The 21,653-nt window shown below is 35.6% G+C and overlaps 1 long non-coding RNA gene across 1 annotated transcript; it reads right to left on the minus strand.

Moving 5' to 3' along the window:
• Nucleotides 1–1,387: 1,387 nt before the first annotated feature.
• On the minus strand, nucleotides 1,388–5,490 carry LOC114055856. Its single transcript, XR_003570851.1, has 3 exons — nucleotides 5,267–5,490; nucleotides 2,526–3,611; nucleotides 1,388–1,459 (listed from the first exon to the last, which is right to left on the minus strand). It is a non-coding gene; the product is annotated as an uncharacterized LOC114055856 (long non-coding RNA).
• Between the last annotated feature and the right edge of the window lie 16,163 nt (nucleotides 5,491–21,653).

Genomic DNA, 21,653 nt, shown 5'->3' on the forward strand with positions numbered 1-21,653 from the left:
GCGGGGGACCCGCCCGGCCCGGCCCTGCCCGCGCCCCCCGCGCCGCCCCACGGGCACCCCGCACCGCCCCACGGCCGGGATAACGGGACCTTTATGACCGGCGAGCCTGTAAAAATAGCGAGCGCCGTTCGTAGCCCCAGTTGGTACAAAGCCCCGCGCCTGGGTCAGGTTTTAAAAATCTTATACACATCTAATTGATCTCACTCCTTAAAAAAAAAAAAAAAAAAAAAAGAATTTGATGCCATTTTCTTCAAAATTTTGTCGAGCGAGCAAAACTTGTCCCTCCTGTAATTTAAAGAGTTTCCTCTACACAGCATGTAGACGAGCGGTTAATTTCAAAATGCGAGTCAGGCGATGCCCGGTTCGGGACTGTTCGGGTTTAGGTAAGCGTTAGAAGACGGACCAGGAATTCCAAAAAACAACAACAACAACAAAAACCAGCCACTTAAAGCAGCGGTAAAATATTAGTCGGCGCCTGTGAGAAATGAGCCTGTCCCCTTTATTCAGGGTGTCAGTGTTTAATGGTAAGCCGGGATGCATATAAGCTAGTCCAAGCATGAAGGGCAGTAGGACACTCGAATGGAAAGCCAACTTTGTCCCTCAGTTATCAAGATAAGAAACCTGTCATTTCTCTCATTCACTCTGTCAGCCTTGAGATACTCCAAGCAGACTTACCTCTGTGTTGTACACCCCATATATCAGGAAGATGAAGAGACCCTGTAAAATAAAATGGAGGGAAAAAGCTGTTAACTCTAATCATTTCAGCAGTAGAAATACCTGAAATAAACTTTCCTGGGAACAGACAAAAGAAGACACACTTCATCAAGGTCAATTTATTTTTCTATTTTTCAACATTATCAGCTGTACCTTGAGCATTTATTTGATAACATGGGAGTGCATCAACTGCATTGTGATATTCAACTGTTCGGAAATGAGAAGCTTTGCATCAAAGGATCTATAGCATTAATTAGAAAATTTCATTTTACATGAGCGGTCTTTCAAACAAAAGACCAACAAGATAAATTTACTTTAAAAAGTGGAAACACAAAGATGCTAAAGCAAGCTGAGAAGGAGTGAACACCTCTAATTCTGATATTTATTTTTTTTTAAGTGAAATTAGGAAAATATATAGTACCAAATTCTACACAACTCCTGCATTTGTGTTGACAAATGTATACACACCATTTAATTATTTTAGAAATTTAATAGGAAGAAAGTAAGAAATGTATAAAGACAAGAAAAAATAATGTACATAAGCAGATAGTGTACATGAATCACCAAATTACTTTATCAGCTTGCTTCAAATTGGCCCTTTATTAGACGAAACAAGCTAAGAAAACCCAAAACATTTACTTCAGCAAGTTTCTCAAAATGTTTTCACCTTTGTGAAGGATGTGCTTCCAGGATCTGAGTTAACAGTGCATCTTGTTACTGATTCTTGCAATCTGCAGGCAGAATCCTGAAAAACACAGTCAGATTACTAGGAAGAACAGAATAGCAAATGGAAATAAAATGTAAAATGTATAGTTTCCTATGAAAATGCTTCTGTAACTTGGGCTTATAACATTTCTAAAATTTATTTGTAAAGTGACTCTAACTTGTAATACTAATATTTATTAAACTGGCCACTTAAGTATATCAAGCAAAAAAACTTGACGTTCAGACAGAAAATATATTCTGATAAGAAACTGCATTTAAACAGCAAAGAAACTACAACTTTTTAATCCAACAGGCAATTTACTTGAAGACAGCTGGATTCATTCTGGATTTGCTCATCAGCAAAATCACTATCTTATTAGGCAAGGAGTAATAAGAGATACGATTCACATATAATATTTCCATGGATTCCCCAATGCCAGAGTAAAATCCTTGCGAGAGAGTATTTTTGCTTAATTTCTTTGGTTCAGTTTTATAAAAAAAGATAAAATTCAACACTTCCTTTCAGTTATTTTCAGATTAAATCAATGAACTCAACAATAAGCAAGAATAGATTAAAAAAATAAACAGCTATGTTTTTGAGTGTGCCTTCACACAAAATATATCACAGTTATATCATGAAGCTTGTTTGTCAACAGAACAGCCAGAATCTTGAAGCTTGGCAACTCAGATAAGTGAATTACTCAGAGGTAATTATTTGTAGAATAAAATCCCAGTTATCTCTCTAAATTCAGAATTAGTGGGCCATTATGAGTCCTTTCACAGAATTATCTGAAATCTGCATTTAGACTATGGAAAAAATATCAGAAACTTCCTCAAAAGTTACACTGAAGTAAAATTAGTTATATCTGTGATAAGAGTAAATATTGAAATTATAGAAAGTAAGATGAGCACATCATAATTGCATTAAACATAGCTGGCAGCTGATTAATCAAATTATTCAACCTAAAGCAATAGAAGCAGCATCACAGGCATTCTGTAACTGAATGTTCTGCAAAACACTGTCAACAATACAAATGTAAATAGTGTAAAACGTAAATAATATAAGCATTTTTATTTACTAATTAGTTCATGATCTGTATACATACATTAAAAATGGAGAGGGTATGAAGTGTACACTTTTATTTCCTTCTATCTCCTTTGCAAGTCCCAGGATTTTAGGCATTTCCATCCCAGGCAAGAGGCTGCCTGGGTAGATGCCATAGTGAGAGGCAAGGAATAATCAGCTATTGTTAAAGCACGGGGAAAAAAAAAAATAAATTCCTTTCTCAGGCTGATCCCAGAAGAGAGAGTAAAATCACATGCTTCTTGTTATTCAGGTATTCTCATCAGTTAAAATTCTTGACAAAACTGTCAGTCCAAACAATATTGTTTGCTGTGATATTAAGACTAAAAAAAAAAATTTAAGAATATACATTCAAGACTTCCAACACACCGGAATGTTCTTTTTAACCTAGATATGCAAAAATAAGGTTTTTAATTACTTCTGAGTCTCTTCTGAAATCTATGAATCTCATAAAATCCCAGGAAAACAAACTAGTTTGCTACTTAGGTTTGGATATTTGCTAATCTTACAGCATATTCAAACCAAATAATTAAAAATTCCAGATCTTAAGTTGGCATGCCAAGTTTTTGCTTTTCTTGAGCTCGAGAGCAGCTCCTTTAAATACTTAACTGTTAGAAATATAAAGTGCTGTGGACATTCTTATCTTAATTCTTGGAGACTTCTGGGAGCTTTTTATCTTGTTTTATCTTGGGGGGAGGGGGTAAGGGGGTGTCCTTTAATATCGATAAATTATTCTAGCAGAATCAGCCCAACAAGGATTTTACTTATTGTTTGCAGTGAGTTACCAGATCTTGGCACCCACAGCTGATAATAAGGGGTCATTTTCCATACCACACTGTCATCAAAAATTACCTGTACAGGACAGTCTGTGGTCCATCTGAGATCAAAATCAAGAGGTACAAATCCTCAGGTGGTTTGAAATATTAACAATAAGATGGTCTTACAGAACTGATAGTTCAGTTTCTTTAGCTCATTAATTGCAAAAAACAAGTGTGGTTCTGTGAGCAGCTGCCTCAGTTGCTCAGGCTGGTCAGATATTCTTTGGCTTCTAGGAGTTAAGCAGTGCTGTGATGGAGCCAGTAATTTTATCCAGAACTGTTTATTAGTTCTGTTTGAATTAAAAAAAAAAACCTTCATTAAGAAGCACAGAAAGCACATTTGTATTTTTTGTATCCCAACAGCACATATGAACACCCAGAGGAACTGTAACCCTATTATGCTAAGTAGCATAAAAACCAGCATAAAACCACCTATGCCTTGGAAAGGTAAAGATTTCTAGGCAGAAAATCTGGCCCCGTGCAGAGCAAAGAGAACATACAAGCACACCTCTCATTTTCCAAGTCTCATCCACAAGTAGGATGTGCTCTTGGCAGACCACAAGCAGAAGTTAAAAACCTGCTGTCTTTTGCAGCGAGGAAAGCCCTGCTTCGGGCTTAATCGCACTTCTATTTGTCACTGTGCAGGGCGGGAACAGATTGCTCAGCTTTTAAATTTGGCAGGTCTTAACACAATTGTCCTTGCTATCTTGAATAAATCAGTCTATGGACAGTTCTAATCTCTAGCAAGTTTGTCAGGATCTGTTCCAATTTGGGTGGTACCACTGAAAGCTGACACTCTTATCACAACTTCATTCTGCTTTAGGGCAACAGAAACTTACCTGGCAATTGTTTTAGCAGAAGTTTCTTTGCCCAGTTTTAACATTTCTCTCTCTCTCTCTGTTACTATATGATGTTTCCTAAAAGCTTCCTTTTTATAGATAGGATATTTCATTCAAGATCAAACAATAAATTAGAATCACTTTTTGGTGTGGTGGAGAGTGTTACACTGATACTTTCAATATTTTGAATTTCAGCTTTTTTTTCAATATACCCATTTTTGAGCATGTAGAATTACTTCATCCTTCTCCTGTTTATTTTTAAGCCTTGGATTTCTCATTTGTTTGACATACTTAAAAAGAATTGTTAAGAATTCCCAAGTACTAAAATCCATACTGCAATACTTCAAGGATGAATTAAATAAAATCATAGTAGCAAAATATGCATGAATGAAAACCCATGAAATACATTCTAAATGAAAAAAAAAAAAAAACCACCACAATTCAATATTTTGAAACATTAAAAATTTGCACCACTGAAAAAGCTTGGATTGCAAGAAATTTTGTGATGTATGGGAGAGAGAAAGATAGTAGATCACACGCAGCTATACTAAACTAATTCTACTTTTTTTCCCATACATTAAAAAATAACATTATCGCAGCAACGGAAACTGCAGACTGCAAATAGAATTCATCTTACACAAGCAGTCTTTCTGTAATCCTAAAAGAAATTGAAATTATCTTGGCAAGAAATTTAAATCCAGATTAGCGTAGAACCTGTAAGCCTCAGGTCTCTTTTGTCATACAACAGCAGGTTTAACACAAAGGATACCAAATTCAAAAATTTTTCTACCATAGCTGAAGAAGTTTGAAATCTTTACTTCAACAGTGAACAAAAGCTTGACATTTGAAACAGCACCGTTGTGAAATTTCAAAGTCACTGTCCCACAAGCAACCACTTCAGCTCTCGTAGTTATCACTCAATTAGTACCTGCAAGCTCAGCAAACAGGAGGAAACAACGTGACTTTGGGTCAGATTTTCTGCCTATAAAACTGAGAAAAAAAAAAAAAAAAAAGCAGGAATTTTGTAACGCAAATTAACAGATCCTCAGAAATTTGTTAGTAATAAACTGTAGTAGCAAAGGTCCTGGAGCAAATCAGTAACTTACCCTGTAACACATTCTTTGGCACGGCCTTGGAGATTAATTCCTCTTTGCCTCAGCTGCATATAGAACCAGATGGTAGTTTCTTAGTTCTGAGCCATACTAGAAGGATATTTCCACTGAAGTGGAGGCATGGATAGGTAAAGTACTACTCTGGATTCCACCCCAAGAATCTCTGCAAGGATTGAAATACACAAACAGGTTTTTTGGGCTTTGTTCTGTATGCAAAGACAAATTTATCCCATCATGAAGATATCAACAAATAGCCTGAAAGATAAAATATGTCTTTTACCCGTAGACTTTTTTATTATTCAAAAAGTGACAGTGCTTTTTGAAACACTGGTTCAACTCCTTTTAAGGAAAGGAGCAGCAATGGTTGAAAAACCTGATTTTTAGCCAGATGAGTGTCCTATTATCATAATTCTAAGTACTTAATGACAAAAACCCCAACCACATATTTAGTAAGCAGGGATGCTACAGCACCTTTCCTTCTCAGAAATAACCGCTTCTATGGAGCATAACTAGATGAAATTATATATCACATGTGCCAGTAGAATAACTAGGATCTAGGATATGAAAAGAGCATCTCAGATTCTCCACAGCCTGAGCAAATTAGCATTCCATGTTGCCAAATGTAAAGCCTACCCTGAAGTTTATTTTAGATAAAGTCAGCAATAACCTCCCTGCAGAAAGGTATGTTTAGGATGGTAGGAAATTTTCATGTTAATACAAACAAACAAACAAAAACACAAACAAACAAAAAACCAACCAACCAAACAAAAAAAAAAACAGAATAAGCTTTCATATGGGAGATATATTAAATTTCTGACATAAGTACGTCATCTAACAGGTTTTTTAAACTACTCCTATTGGAGCACCTAGACAAGCCTGTGTTGATCTACCTTTTGAGGTGACAAGGGGCCTTTTTTCCATCTGTCCTTGAAGAGGACAACTTGGTCTTTGCAATAAGTCTATGAGCATTGTAGACAGGGCTACAGGAGTCATTTTTTAAAATAGAAATACATCATACTATAAAAAGATTTCCTGCTGCTTCTATTTTTCAGAATTGCACTTTTCAAATCAAGATATTCTTTCAGAGCATGAAATAGCCAAGACATGAAGCCAGTTGGTTTTTTTTCTGATAAAATAATTACTAGAACCACACCATCACCATATACATCAAAAATCTAAACAGCACCAGTCACAGGGAGAGAGAGAAGGCTGATGCTTCTGTCCATTTTTTTTTTCAGTAGTCTGCTGTTCACACACACACAAAAAGTGGTCTGAGAACAACTAACATATACTAGAGCTTGGTCTTGCTATACCTTAGCATGATTCCATCTGTCCTGTACAAAATGTACCTCCATCCCTGTACAAAATGTGTCTGTTTATACAACACTGCACTAAGAATCCTGGCTGCTGAGAAAGAACTGCAAATTTCATTCTACCTACTTACTCTTACCAGTTTATAACTTCTTCCAAGTGCATCCATTCTCTAAGCTTGTCATCAACTCAGAGTATTTTCTCTGTTACTAAACCACGCTTTCTACTTTTATAAACGTTTCTTCAATTGCTTTACTGAACTAGGAAACATACAGGGAAATGGGTTATATTTCACCCAAAGGATTAATCCACGCTCTTTAAAATAATAACACGTCTTTAAAAACTTTTGTATTTGAAAAAATGGTGCTTTACATTCTCAGTCTAAAGGTTGGTCTGCTCCACCCGAAATAAATTTTTGCACATATGAACAAGCACAAAACCTGTTTGCTATGCGTTATGTGGTACAAAAAAAAATTGATTCGCACCATATTGAGCTAAATTCTGTATTCCTCATACTTAGTAGCATCTTACAAGATGGTTAGTGAGTTTAGTCAGGATCACTCACAGGCATTACAATATCATTAGATGTGACTAGAGGAGAGAAAAAAAAATCTATCTGTTCAGAAAGGAAACCTTTAGAATTACAGTGGTGCAGATTATACTGTAAGTATCACTGTAAAGTCTCTATAAGAAAGCTAGAATGCAAAGTTTAATACTAGTATTATTGTCATTTACAAGTTTGTGTTTGGCAAGTATTTTTCCACCTTATACACAAAAACAGGTAGGTGTGTTGCAAAAGATCCCAAGGCTGTTACACATACTGGAAGCCACTGTGTATCACCCTTCCTTTTTGCTTTATAGTAATTTAAGGTCTAGGGTTACAGCTTTTCTGAATCTGTAGCCATCAGAAAAAATTCAGTGAACTATACTGAATGCCATATCCACTTTTCCTGGGTTCCTTAGAAGTAATAGGCAGAGCCCTATAAACCTCTAGGGAATAGCTAAAAAACACCCCAGAGCTGCTCACTCAGAGGAACTGAATCTCTTCCATAGATTTGAAGCACTTGGAACAGCTCCTCAGACTCCATCCTATGCACTTTTACTTGAATGTAACAAAAACTGTATGATAATAATGACTCATGATAAGTGATTGAATGTGTTGGATTTTATTTTAAGCTATAGCTCTAGACAGAACCTGTACAGCTTAAAATATTTCCTTAAGATGTCAAGATACACACATACTTTCACACATTCTAGATGGAGTGTTATTCACTTTAGACTTCATTACTAGCCTAAAAAAAAAAAAACCTCACAAAAGCATTCTATGTAAATTTATGATAAACACTATTGCCATAGAACTAATCTCCTTATTACCTGACTGAACAGTTGTGCCACATCCTCTCCCCCATTTTTCACATCAGATCAATTCTGTTTGGATTAGAGGTGGAGATACACAGTAAAAGAAACACAGCATTTAGGCCTCATTCCAAATACATATTTTCCTACTACTTCAAGTTCCTGATGCTGCCATCCTCTGTTAGCAGAAGCCCCTTTAGGCTTTCAAACGGGAGCTGTGCCTGAGAACAGAGAAGGCTCTTTGCCCAGTTATTGGTACAAACACCTTCTTGCATTATTAGGAAAAGGCATAAAGACAAGGCAGCCCTGTGAGAACAGTTTCTAAAGGTTATGCTTCTGTTCTCTCACTTTGTTGCACAGCAAATACGATCAGTTTACAATTTGAGTTCTTTCAGGAGCCAGCCCTGCTACATGGTTGTGAAAGCCTCGATGGGCTCTGATTCCTCAGCATGATCAAGCTTATCTCAGCCATTTAAATTTATACTTTATGTTGGGTTCTAACCACGTCTTTGAAATTTTGCTTTCACTCATGTGTTGTTGCAGTAAAACTCACTGTGCTTTTGTGCTTTGAAGGACTCTTCATGGTTTTCCCGTATGCTGTGGGATGAAGCCTTCAACTGCTCAGTTGATGATGGTAACTGATCCTTAGAAAAAAATTGTGAAACACTAAATATAAACCAGTACCTCAAATAGAATTAATAAAAAGAACTTGCAGCACTTTACCTTACAAAAAAAACCCCACTGAACTCTAGGGGTGTATAAATAATTGATTTTTCTATTGCTGTGTGAAAGTAGGCACTGAAATTATTTGCTACGTTGGGATTGACCAAAATGCATATGTTCTCTGTTATCATGGCAAAATAAATAAAAACATTTAATTTAAATTTAATTTGGCTTCATTTTGGAGTTTTTAAAAGCCTCACCAAAGTGTTTTTTTAAATAGTGGATTTTAAAAATATGAGCATATTAAATCAAATTATTTACACCTAAAAACAACCCACACTTTCAAGGTTCTTTGTGAGAAACACAGTCTAAAAATTTGATGCAAGCTCACACATCATTTCTGTTGAACCAAGTTTTCTTTTCTGCCCAGCACTAAATAATTCATAATTCAGTTAAGGAAATTTAAGATGGTAAGGGAAAAAAAAAATAAAAAAGAAAAATAATTCTATTTCCACATTAGTTTGCAAACGAGACAAAACCTTTTAACAACATATTTTATGGAAAGCAGTCATTTCAGGTTTACATTCCAAAGCATTATCTCACTTTCCTTTGCAGCACCTCTTTCAGTTCCTGCTGGCCATAACTGTCACGGAAGATTTTCATGCTGCCTTCCCACTCCTCATACAACATCATCGTCCTTAACATTGGTTGGCAAGGAAAGCAAAGCAGCCACTCCAGATGAGATGCAAAGCAATGTGGAGGCAACATTATCAACAGGTCTGTGAGGAAAGGTAAGGATGAAACAATGAAAGGAAAGAGTCAAACAAGAAGAGGAGCAGAAAAGTGTCAAGTAAGACACTGCATCAGGATGCTCAGGTAGGTGCAATAAAAATAGATTAGAACAGTAGTGCTAAATGCCAGAAGCTTTTATAGCCAGCAGAATAATTCTTAAAAATTAACTGTGAAAAGAAACAATTGTTCTACTGCTTTCAAGGATTGATATGGGCTATGAGTATTGATACAAAGGTATTAATTGAGCACATGTGGTATTAAATCCTCCTTTCAAAAATAGAGGTTAGTGTCTGCAATTCAATCTATTGTCAATTTAACCAGAAAACGCCCTTAAAAGTTTTGAAAAACAGAAGATCACATAATGTCTAAAAATTAATTTATCTCTGTGCAGTGTGGTTTAAATTGGATCTTTGCTGACCACTCAAAAAAACACTGAAAGCGGCTGTACACAGAGAGCCATTCAAAAGCAAAAAAGAAGAGGCAGAAATGAGCATGGTTTTCTACTAATATCTTCCTTTTACAATATTTTTTTACATATTACCACCAATTGTATGTAGAAAGATTCAGTAGCCATTTTAATTTGGCTGTGCTTGGCACAACTGCCCATTTCTTTGAGCCAACTACAAGGGCAGACCCTAGTGATTTGGGTTCCTTTTGAAAACATCTTACATAAAAGGGGCAATAAATACATAAACTCAAGAGTTTACTATGACCTAAAATATTTGTACAGTAATTTTAGGGAAAATACAGGGTTCTCCTAATAGCACAATGGAGGGGTTGTTTTGGTTTGGTTTTGTAAAGTCCCTTAAGAAAGTAAAATAAACAGCATTTGTTTACATCAAATCGAGGACTTGGAAATGTCCAGTTGGTCTGAAGAGCCTTCAGACATAAACAATGCAATGCAGAATGAAAGAGGAGATTTGATATTCTAATTTATTTAATGGCAAAGCAGGGATTATTCCCATATGCCTCCTCCAGATATTTCACATTTTTCTTCTAGGAAGTATTTTTCACCATGAAAGGGTAAATTGCATGAAATTTGAATTAAAGAGACATATTCTAATAGCAATAAGCCATGCCAGGGTGTGCATTGCTAGACTTATTGGCAAGGCTTTCAAGTGATTGAAGGCACTTGGTCTTCAGGCTGTTTCTTTGCAGCGTACCCAGGACATGCACCAATACCCTACACACATCCATCTTCGTGGGGCTTATTACTACTACATATTAATCACCATGGCACTCTGGTGTTGGTTGCCAGTCGATCCCCTACAGCTGGAGAGGACTGAAAAACAAAGATTCTTTTGCAATTAAAAGACCACAGTGTCTTCAGGGTCTTGGGAGATGCAAAATTTTCAGTCCAAAGAGGCGATACTTTCAGAGCTCCAATAAGCATTTAATTCTGTTAATACAAGCAACTTCAGATGCAATAGTCTGTACTAAAAGCTGATCATGAACACAAAATGTGGTGCATTGATCCTACAGTGCATCTAAAAAAGGATAATAAACAAAAAATTATATAAATAATTCTTACCAAAAAAATATGTTGAGATTTCACTGCTTCAACAGCACTTGATGGACTCTGCTGCATTAACTAGCTACGTTCACTTTCTCAATTTACAAATCAGAGCAAACCTAACAAAAACTGCCTGAAAGTGAGAGAGCACAATTCTTAGTCTACATAAACTCATTCATCAGGATGTGCAAATTCCTGTACCCCGTGCCTTTTACCTGAGTCTTCTTCACACTTTTGAAGACATTCTCCTGTGCTGCCTGCAAGGGGTTGGTGTGTTACTTCAAACACGGGTGCACAACACACAACACTAATTGCATTCATGGCTTAAAACATTTCCTCTGGCTGATGGACTGCAAACAAGAACCCCCACTTACGTGATTATTCCATTAAAAAATAATTTGATATTTAGTTCATTATGGAGAACATATAAGAACTGCAGTGCATCCATTCTGGAACTTCAGGGTTCCTACAGAATCCTGGGTGATTTGTTTATGATGTAGTGATGATTGACTGTCAGTTACTAATAAATGGTAAATAAAAAAGTAACCTGTGATATTAAAGTACTACATTAGCTACATTGTGATTAAATTACAGTAACACCAGCAGCTATAAACCTTTATAGAATCTCCTCAGCCATGCAGTAATTCTCCTAACTATACTATTATGTAGAGCACAAATATTTCTTTGTAAGTCCGAAGCAATACATCAGGGAAGCATTTACTGCTAAAGCTAGATTGAGAGTAAATGCATCTTGGGTTGCTATGAATAAAGCTCTAGCTTCTCATTACTTTATGACAAGACACAGAAATTCACTTTACTTTTCATTTAAGCTTTTCTGCTCCAGTTTATAGATGTATGCCTTCACGCTTTTATTCCCTTCTCGCTTCAGCCGTACGTAATAAATGATTATAAATTTTCACATTTGACCACCTCTCTGCTAGTCTCATGCTTAATGCACAAAGTTAGGAAGCTGCAGGTAAAAATTTCACAAACACTTTTATTTATGATGTTGTCCTTGGTAACGGAAATTTCAATGTACTGAAATGAAAAGTATGATTAAAGGGATACGACGTCCTGACAAGGATAGTAGAGGGCAGCCTTCTATTTCCCACTGAAAATATATAATACTTTTTTGACATCAATTTCATAGAGAATAGACATGGGCTAGTCATGAAAAAAAGACACAAACATGTTTCTAACTTCACTGTTGTTCTGCTGTCTTAAATGAAACTTATTCCAGAAATGTTTTGTCCACTTACATAGCTTTCAAGTTAAAGTCAGGCAGGCTATTTAGTATAAACAAAATATTGTGCAGTTAAAAAAAAAAAAAAGCAGCCTTACTGATAACTTTCGCAATATTTAAAAATAAAACACACCTCCTCTTAAGAGAGAGATTGCTTTCTTGTGTTCTCTTGTCACTTTCCTGATCATTTTACCACTACAACAGGATTTATTGCTTGTAGCTTTTGTCTGGTTTTGATTCTAAATTCATTTTAGCTAACTCATATTGTCCTATGCAGCTAAAAAGTTGTGCCAGCCTCAAAACACTTGAGAAGGACTAGTGTATTTTTAATTAAATCCTTTGTGCCTTCTCTTTTAAAAAATCAAAAGAAAAGTTTAAAAATTCCATGTAACATTAAGAGCGTTGCTCCTGTTTATGGGTAAATGGGAGAACTGAAATAACAATAAGGTTATGTTACTAACATTGATAGTTTTAGATTACGTGAGAAATTAGATTAATCTAAAATTTCCAAGGTGAAATCCATCTTTTTGAGCATTTTTAAAAATAAATTGCTTCATTTTAGTACCCCATTCTTATAAGTGGTACATATAATTGGCAGGTGATATTACCAGTTAAAATTATTATTATTATTATTGTTTCTTCATAAAGTAGTAGTAGAAGTAGTAATAATAATAATAATGTCATCATCCCGAAACACCTGCTAGAGTTTTACCTTCCCAGCAAATATTCTGTCCAATTTCCAATAGTATAGATACAAATATAAAACATTTTGGGAAATAACATTCCAGAGCACCAATGTTTAAATCTATTTTAAAAGTATTCAGTAAAATAAAGCCTCTACATTTGGGCTTTTTTAGGAAAAACAGACTAACCTACGGAGAAGAGGGGGATAGTTCACAAGTTCTGTACATGAAACACTGAACTTTTCACCCCCCTATGAGTGTTTCAAACCCTGCTTGGATTGGTAGAGATTAAAACTTGCTTTTATGCATTAAGTATTTAACATATGTAGACAAAGCTCTGAGTTTATATTCACTGCCAGGTGCATCTGTGTACAATTCATAACAAATGGCTTCTTGTGACCAGCATTAACTGGCACAATTAGCAGAGATACAGTAATGGCCAAACTTTTCTACTAATCCTGTGAATTCCATCAATAACTACCTTGGCAGGGCAACTCCAGCAAGTTCCACCTTTTCTTTAACAATACTAATGACTTACAGAAAAAAAATCTAGAATATCATATTAGTACTAAGAAGTTGTTCTTATGAAACTCTTTTGGGCATTGTTGCCCAAAGAAGGGTTGGAGGTTTATAACTGGCCTTTTTACAAACACATAAACCACTTGTTCTGTTGCTGATACCGAGTCACTACAAAAACCTCACAGACGTACAGAACATTTTTCAGTGTGTGCTGGTAACATCATCATCCCTTTCTCAATAACAGAAGCTACAAAGATTTTGTGACACATTCTATTATTTGCCTAGCTATCACAAATCCCTGAAAAACACATTATGTCTTACGTCAGTTATTAAGAAAAACCCTACAAATTATAATGAAAAGAAAATTACTAACAATTTTAATTTGAATGTCTATCTTAATCCATTTCAGATTTACTGTTACTCTGAGGCTTTACACCTTGGTAATTTTTCTTCTCCCTCACCAAACAATTATAAGCTACTGTAATTATTGCTTTTATAATCATTGCCACTATAATACCAGCAATCTAAATTGCTGAGCACTCTGCACAGTGTCCTTACCCAAGCACACTCTACTCTAAATGCATTTGAATATTTGTGGTTTGAAACCTGACAAAAACGTCCTTAGAGTAGACATGTGGGATCAATTATGCGAAATAAAGCATACAAGTTAAAGTACAATACCACAGCAGAGCTCACACTTTCTTTTTAACTTGCTAATGTCTCTGACCCCTCTGTACAAAAGCACTTTAATCAACATTCACATATGAGATTTTTTTTAGCCTTACCATTTAACAAGCTGTAAAAAATGTTTAACAATCAATTATATACATCAAGTTGATATGCTGCAGGACTGAGGGTCATTTAAGCTTAGAGCTACAGCTGAAAGAGTTTGGGAAAGCCACATGGGGAGCAAAAATCACTTTTCCCTTTTAAACTTGCAAGCAAAGCACAGGTTAATTAACCCGATAGAGGGTCTCCATAACCTTTCCAAAGCTCATTGTAAAAGCACTGTCAACTCTTCTTCTGGACCTTAAGAGCATTTGCTTTATGCCTTCAGGTTTCAGCTGTGCACACAGCACCAATAAGAAATGTCACAATCAAGTGATCATATCAGCTAAATTTGATTCTGATCGCATGGCCTAATCCACTGCTGGAACAATAATCTAAATCTGGACCTGGCTACTGATGTCTGGTATGAGATATGGGTCAGTGAACATAAGTGCTCTATTTGTAATCATAAAAAGAGAGATAATGCATAGGATGCTAAACTATTGCTTTGCCTCCCCTTCATCTTATGGGGAAATTGATGGTCCATATTCTGCAGAAGGATAGGGAGAGGATGTGGCTGATTAGGAGTCAGGGGTTTGCTCTGACTATGCATCTTTTAAAGAGATTTCTTTCCTTTCTTAACACTGTTTTCAGAAGGATGAGAGTAATAAGAGTAGATTCCCCACTGTTCAACTAAGGCACTGCTTTTAGGGAAGGGGAGTCTGCTTCATTACTTTATTAATCAAAACCACCACCCAACCCATTCTAAGTTCTTAGGCAGCTCAGCATGGTTTCTGAGACAGCTCCACCTACTCTTCTTAGGGTTCATACACAGGCCAACTTCTTGGCTTTTGGAGAATCTCCAGGATGTCACATTCCTTGCAGAGTGTCTTTGCTAGTTGCCTGCCAAGCTAATGCAAAGAACTGTAGCTTTCTCTGTCACTGTCCCTGACAGGCAGCAGGAGACTTCATTTTAGAAGGCATTTACTTTTGCCAGTGTAGATATACCATGGCATATAACTAGGGCACTCACACTCTATTCAGGACAAGCAAACAAACAAGGCCATTTCATTGATACACGCATTTGAAAATAAGTGCTAACTCATAGGACCAGTCAACAGTTAAATGAGAAGTACAATTTAGAGGTTTAACTTAATTTTAATTTACTGTAGTCTTGAAAAATAGGATAACCAAATTTCTTCCAGAATGATATATAAAGTGAAGTGCATAGGGCACATACAGGACACAATACATACCTTAAGCACATCCCAATATTCCCAGTGCCTTGGCACAAGTGCTACAGAGTTAGCAAGCACCCCAGATTCCATCTAACAGACACTTCAGGAAAAGATCCAGGGAAATCTCAACAGATGGTACCTCTAACCAAAAATCTGTTACTAAGTACAGAAGTTCTATAGTTGTACAAGTTAAATACTAGAGTGATTTTTAGTTTAGAAGTAAGATTTTAAGAATATTGTTTCTTGCCTTGCTTTTTGGTGATTCTTAACCTAAATTGGATATTTGTCTGAGTTACTACAGATGCACTGATCTGACTTCAACCTGAAGTTACTGAGGTTTTATAAGACAGCAATAAAGCTTTCTTTGCATTAACCAGCCAAGCACATAAACATTTTAATGAACTGTTTTTACATGGTTCGTTGAGTAGCTCCTGGTCTCCTATAATACAAATCACTTCTCCGTCACACTGGCCCCTCTCACACAGGCTTTTCCTCTCTCTCAGTCTCTGAAACGGAAAGCAGTTCTATGGATATTCAGCAGATATGACATTCCAGTCAGTACAAATGTTTCAGCTATTGTGCCATACACAGAAGATCTTCTACAGCCTCAAGCAGTGGAATGGAACACGCAGAGAAACACAAGCTGCACTGCAATCCCTGAGCAAACTGCCCAGGACCTCTGTAAAATAAACCTCTTGGAGCTACCGCATTGCACCGCAAACGCTTCACACAATGAACTACAGTGTTGCCATGGAGTGCTGGGGGAGCTAAATTGTCATTAATCATAGAACATTCCATCTCTCAAACAGGTATTTATTTTATATTGACCTAAAGGTTGAAATAAATTATTGAAAATCAACATCACTGTAGACCAAATCTTGGAATAATTAAATTACATTAACGACAAGCGGTTTGGTGTATTCTAGTCAACCTCTAAAAAGCAACACGAAAAGCATAAAATATTTATTGTTGTGTTTTCAAATAGACTTTATGACACATTATGTATTTTTGAGATTAAAGATTAGTTCTAACACATGATTTAATAATGAATGCAAATTATAAATGAATATTTAACAAACCATATCACGTTTTATGTCTTAACATATCCTTTGCCATTACTGTGGCTGAATGAGAAATGGTTCTGTGATGTATTGTCCTGCTGCCTAGGGCCCTGGTGTTTTCACCTTGATATGGCCTTTAAAATAAATTAATTTGTTAACATTTAAGAACTCTGTGTAAGGGTTGACATAAAACATTTATAAGTCTGTTTATGATTGAACAAGCCATGCACTAATCAGATAATATTTATTGTAAAAATAATTTATTTGGCCAATTGTTCCATGAAAAAAAAAAAAAAGAAGAAATGGAAATGTTTATTTCCAAACTGAGTTTAGGATTAAGTGGTACTAATGGTACCATAAAGATGTTATATAGTGTTAATATAACCTGAGTATTAAAAACATAATGAATTTGCTATTTATGAACCAGTAAGTTTTACCTCAACCCTGACATAAACTTCCGATCATTACAGGCCTATTAATAACTTTTCTGTCTTCTTTTCCTTCTCTTCATCCTTATTCCCTTCTTTGCTTTCCTCTACATGGTCAGAGTCACATTTCTGATATTTGTTGAATGAATTGAATTATACTTTAAAAAGCAGTATTTTACTTTATTCCAAACAATATTTTTTAATATTCTGTGTACTTAAGTGACAGTACAGACTACTATCACAGAAAGACAAATATTATTTTCCTTTACTTTTCATTACTAGTTTTAATGCTATATCTATCCCTATTAAATTTATTTTGATGTTACAGATAAAAAAACCACTGAGAAATACAGGCTTCTCAGCTTCATAATTTTATTCATTTTAAGTGGCCTAATTCAGACTTCCTGTTAGGAGAATACACTACACACAACTTAAACCAAAAACCAGCCATTATGCTTGGTGGGAGTTTCACTAAATTCTCCAGCAAGTTTTAGTGATTGAAATAATAAATTGCCTGTCTGCCAGTGCTCAGCTGGGCTGACCACGTAAATCACTGTCTTAATTTAATGAGCTAGGAATTAGACTTACAGTAGGTTATCATAAGAACTTGGCTCTTAATGTTCCATATTTGCATAGCATTCTAAATAAAAATTAAAAGAGAAAAATTATAAAAATTTTCTTTTACTGGCCCTTTCAAGTCAATATTTTCACATCCAAATACAGTGTTTAAAGAAGAAAGTTTCAGCTATTTTAGGAAAAGTAGAAAAATACATTAAGAATAGAAAGAGGAGGATGCACTAGGAAGGATAAGATTCAAAGGGTCACTATGACTAAAAGACAGTAAGAAATTAAGAATGAAATTATTACCATTAGGTGAGCAAGAAATTAAGAATGAGTTTGCTTATTAACTGGTAAGAGAACTTTCTATAGCAATCCTTATTCTCTTCTCCTAGTGTGTGCCCTGTCTAGAGTGCACTGTCACACAGAGGTTTGGGTGTGCATTTGTTTTCTGATTTTTTTATATATTCTCACATCCTCCAGACATTCCTACCTCTTCCTGTCATTTTCTTCCAGTCCTGATTCATTTTTGCCATTTTTTTCTTCAATTTTCATCTCCAATGCTCTTCCTCTTCATTGTTCTCTGGGGTTCACATAAAACTATTTCTGACATGTGCTATGAAACCTCCTAAGACTTAACTCTTGATCAATTGGGGGATCACTCCTATTTAAGCTCTGTCTCAGTTCAGATTCTTTTATTCATCCACTGCTTCCTATATCTTGGGGAAAGCCATTGCCATCACCAATTTTCTTTCATTTCAGGGCCCTTAAAAAGAGATCTAAGAGTTTGCGGTGCTTCATCTTGGACATCTGTGCTGATCTCTTCATGTGCAGAAAAAAAGCCTAAGCTGACCTGGATGACAGACTAGTTTCACTCAGTAAAACAACATTTCAATTCTCCGCAGTATTATTCATGACCCAAGAAGCTTTTCTTCCAGACCTAAATCCAGGATAGAACAATATTGTTTATCTTTACCACATTTTTTCTATGAATTTTCCCTGAAACTCCTGTCAAACACTTTACACCAGTGTCTTTTTCACTTATTGACTGAAGAGTTAATGCAGGTGACCTAAAGCATCATACCCAAGACAGAGAGAATTTAAAAGCCAAGCAGAACATCAGACCACAACACGAGAATTAAACAAACTTTGGTTTAACTGTCCATGTTCTCGAAGTGCTAGCATTTTATATCAAGTCTGATGCACATTTCAAACCTGACTGAAGTTGTTTTGGTCTTATTTTTAATTGTCTTGGCTTTACTCTAAGGACAACAATCTCCTTAATTCCATGGAAAGATTTCCAAGGAAGATCCGTGGATTTCCCTGCACTGCCACGCTACTACCAACTTTTCTCCAAATTCTCAAGAAGCAATGAACCCTTCCTGAATGCCCTAATATTTAATATACATTCTGGGCCTTACTCAATGCCCACTAAAGCCAACTAAACCAGTTTCATAGACTTGGGTAATGTTTTACCAGAGGCTCAGAGGCAGCCAATGACCATAAATCAGATAAGCAGCTTCACAGATTCTTCTCTCTCCCTCAGCTCTCTTGAGCTCTCTAAAAACACTCCTGATTGGTGCAGAAGACATGTAAAATATTATGCAGCACTGTACATAAAAGCCAAAATCACAGAAATCACTTCCCCTGTGACAACACATAATTTGAGCCAAGGTTCACACAAACTAGCACTACAATATCCTGTTCCTTTTCCTATTATGCCCATTCTGCTTTGAAAAATTAGCAGTTACATTTACAGCCAGAGAAAAGGAAAGCAGCAAAATTTAGATGTGTGAGACAGCATTATTGAAACTGGAACGGGAGAAATAACGGACAGAAATCAGAGAGCTGCTTTCAGAATTACCACTTGAAAACTTCAGAAGGGAAAAAACAAAACCAATTCCCAGCTGAAGAATAGACAAAGAAGATAACCCTCCCATAGGAGCACAGCATGATAAGTAGCCACAGGGAGAATCACTGTGATCAGTCAGAAAGGCAGGAGAGTTATTAGCTCAGCCCTGAACCTCCTACTTAATGTGGGGCCAGTGGTGATAGTTAACAGACCCTGGCTAAGGTGACAAGCTTTGGACCTGCTTGAGGAAATCCAATTGAGGAGCAGCCATGAGGAACAACAAGCTAGAAACAGATGTTTCAGCTACCAGGATGTGCACACATTTAACCTGAATATGTAGAAAAAATATTATTTTCTATAGATAGTGATTTCATCTCCTTCTGCAGCTCAGGTACTGTCAGATCTCATCCACGGCTAAAGTGCTTCCTTCACATTTCAGAACAGATCTTAAATTCAAGCAGAACTGTTTGAGTGATAGCTACTGAACGAAGAATTCAAGGCATTAGATTAATATTCTGAGGATAATTTCAGTATTCAAGCAAAACGAGGCTAAACTCACGAGAATACGAAAAGTTAAATTTCAACAGAGTTAAAATAATGACTAACACCCATTTAACCCAGCACACACCGTGGGGAAAGCTAGAGCTTTCTTGCAGCTGTCAATTCATATTTAGCAACTAACGTGGATTACAAGTATACATATATCAATAAATACCTGGAGCACAGCCAAAATGAGACAGAAGGAGCTGACTACACTCCAAGACAATTATGCCAAATACAACAAACAAAATGTCAAAGACTTAAACTAGTCTTTTGTGCATCTCTGGGTTCCATAGCATATGAATGAGAATACAAAAGTCCTGTGGGACTATATATCATATATATAACATATACTCATGTAAATGGTGTACATTTTCCTTTACAGTTCTATAAATCTCGTTAACATGCATGAAAACTATATATGCACCTCTAGAGGAGAGAATGCCCTGATAGGTTGATTTTTACAAGAAACTTACTATTCTCAACACGACATATATCTGTTCCAGATTTCAAACACATCCCATTTTAGGGACATACAATATCCCTAAATAGTTACTGTAAAATTTGTTTATGGTTCTACATTAAAAAGTAAAATAAATAAAATACGTATGAAAGGAAACTAATACCACTGACTGCAAAAGCCTATCTCTAAGCATACAAGGAACAGTGAAATATCTTTACAAACAACATTTGTTTCTATATCTTCTTTAACTTCTTAACTTTCTTACATAGTTTCAGAGGATAAGAGTAAGTTAAGCTACTATTTCAACTGAAAATAAGTTAAAGTGGTACAAACTTATGTTCTCTTTTGGTGTCATTTCCAAAGGAAAGCACCTCAGTAATTTCTAAAAAAATTATAATAATAAAATAAGAAACTCCTGGAGAAAGTGTTGGGTTTGGGTTTTTTTTTTATAAAATCCTTTACTCCTTAAGATCAAGTTTAGTCCTTGCTTCTAATTAAGGTAGAGTATGATAAATTAGTGATATTTAACAAAACCAAGGATTTTATCAGTTATCTTTCTCCATTTATATAATTCCACAGGGGCAGGGGGGGAAGGAAGTGTTATACATAAAATTAAAAGTTTCTTGAGAGGTCTAAGTTCTCAAAAATTGGATATTAATGATAGCTGTTTTTCCAAATTACAAACTCTTACAGTAGATACAAGGATACAGAAGTTTTTGTTAAATATAGCCTAGTATTACATTGATTCTTATGAACCCAAAGATAATCTCTTTTAAAATATCCCTTCACCTTGTTTTAAATAACAATAGTTTTAGGAACATCCAAAGAAAAAATGTAGCTCCTACTTCAGAGGAACTCAGTGGTCACAAGGCAAGCAATCTACTTCTCCTTTCACATATACTTATAATATTACTATAAGGCTATATACGATAATTATGTTGTACACATTATATGTTATGCAAATTTTATATATATATTATAACATATATTTTATTTCAGCCACTTGAAGGAGCTACATCTTTCTCCCAGCTGATACATCTTCCTTAAAATAAAATACATTTTTAAACAATGTTAAAGAGTGGACTGAACAAAATATCTGCTCCACTTACATATAGTGTGGAATTCCGTTTGTTATCTTCTCTTGTTTCTGTCATCATTCTCTTGAAAATGTTATTTTTATGAGCAAAGATTTGGTTTAAGCAATTTTTCATTTTATACATGCAAATAACTAGAAGGTTCCAAACTTCAAAAAATGAAATATCATGTTCCAAATCAGTGTAATTAATGTAAAAAAATAAACTGTTCTTTAAAATTCAAGTAAATGGCAAAAACAAAATCAAATCTGTAAAAAGGTTTGTATCGCTTTTTAAGGTTAAGGATAATTTTCATTACT

The sequence above is a fragment of the Empidonax traillii genome, unplaced genomic scaffold (assembly GCF_003031625.1).
Source record: "Empidonax traillii isolate 1590-97213 ecotype Southwest subspecies unplaced genomic scaffold, ASM303162v1 scaffold69:size3087049, whole genome shotgun sequence".
NCBI lineage: Eukaryota > Metazoa > Chordata > Aves > Passeriformes > Tyrannidae > Empidonax > Empidonax traillii.